This window comes from Genypterus blacodes, unplaced genomic scaffold (genome assembly GCF_046128005.1).
Source record: "Genypterus blacodes isolate CSIRO-AG114 ecotype Tasmania unplaced genomic scaffold, CSIRO-AGI_Gbla_v1 ptg000012l_1, whole genome shotgun sequence".
In the NCBI taxonomy this organism is placed as follows: Eukaryota; Metazoa; Chordata; class Actinopteri; order Ophidiiformes; family Ophidiidae; genus Genypterus; species Genypterus blacodes.
This window is the reverse complement of record NW_027466826.1, coordinates 1,757,600-1,758,668: the sequence shown is the minus strand read 5'-3', so window position 1 is coordinate 1,758,668 and position 1,069 is coordinate 1,757,600.

Here is a 1,069-nt window from a genome sequence, read left to right as displayed (position 1 = left end):
CGTCACCCTCTATTTTTAAATATATATACAATTTGTTCAGCGTTTAGTTGCTAAGCACCTGAGATGTTTCTTGAAATAGATGGTTGCAACACTCAAGACTGTAAGCTGAAGAACGTGTTGATCCGTGAAAAGTATGAAAATATTGGGTTCATTTAGAAACAGCTGGACATCTTCACTCTCCCAGAGTGAAATGGAGCTATTTTGGTCACCGATGAAGGCGAATGGCTGCTGTCATCCTTTAGGCCAAAGAGCAGAGAGAGAGAGAGGAAAAGGCCACGAGTAGCCAGCAGTCACTTTTCAGTCAAAACTGGCAAAATGTTGTTCAAAGCCTAAAATGTTCCACTAAGATTACTCATAATTTTGCCTAAACATGTGACTCTTGATTTATCCGTTTTATTTTCATGGAAAGATTTTATGGTTTTAATAAATACAATTTTTCCCCTCAGCAAATACAGCCTTTGCATCTTTGTGGAAACGGACAAATAGAGTGACAATTCCTGGGGAGCAACCAGCGTGAAATACCATGTTGATGCCGTCGTCTCACACACACACACACACACACACACACAAACAGTACCATCCTAGGTAACCAGGAGGAAATGGAAAAGATGCTGGTTGAGGTTCAGCAGCAGCAGCAGCAGTGAGTGTAACCCGAGCTGGGACCGCCGCCGCCGCCCGGAGCAGAGGCCTCTTGATCCAATTCCGTCCTTATCAAGGCAGAAGCAATACGGCAGATTAGTGAAACTGACCCCCGTGTTTTAACGCCTAATATGTTTAAGATCATTCTCGAGAGGTGGCGATAATCTGTTGCCTCGGGTTTAATCCGTTTAAAGAGATTCTGCAAGAGGACGGGGGTCTTCACATCTGATCACTCCTCTCCACAATGGGAGTTCTCAACAAGGACTGCATTGTCTCTTTTGTCGGCGTCCCGTCTGCAGGACGGCGTTCTACAATGTAATTAGCTATAAACACATTTGGACAGAGAGCTCGCTTGAGTCTGTGTCGTCTCTCCAGCAGCAGCAGCAGCAGCTCCCACACCAGCTGTCCTGAGAAACCTTTCCTATCCGAC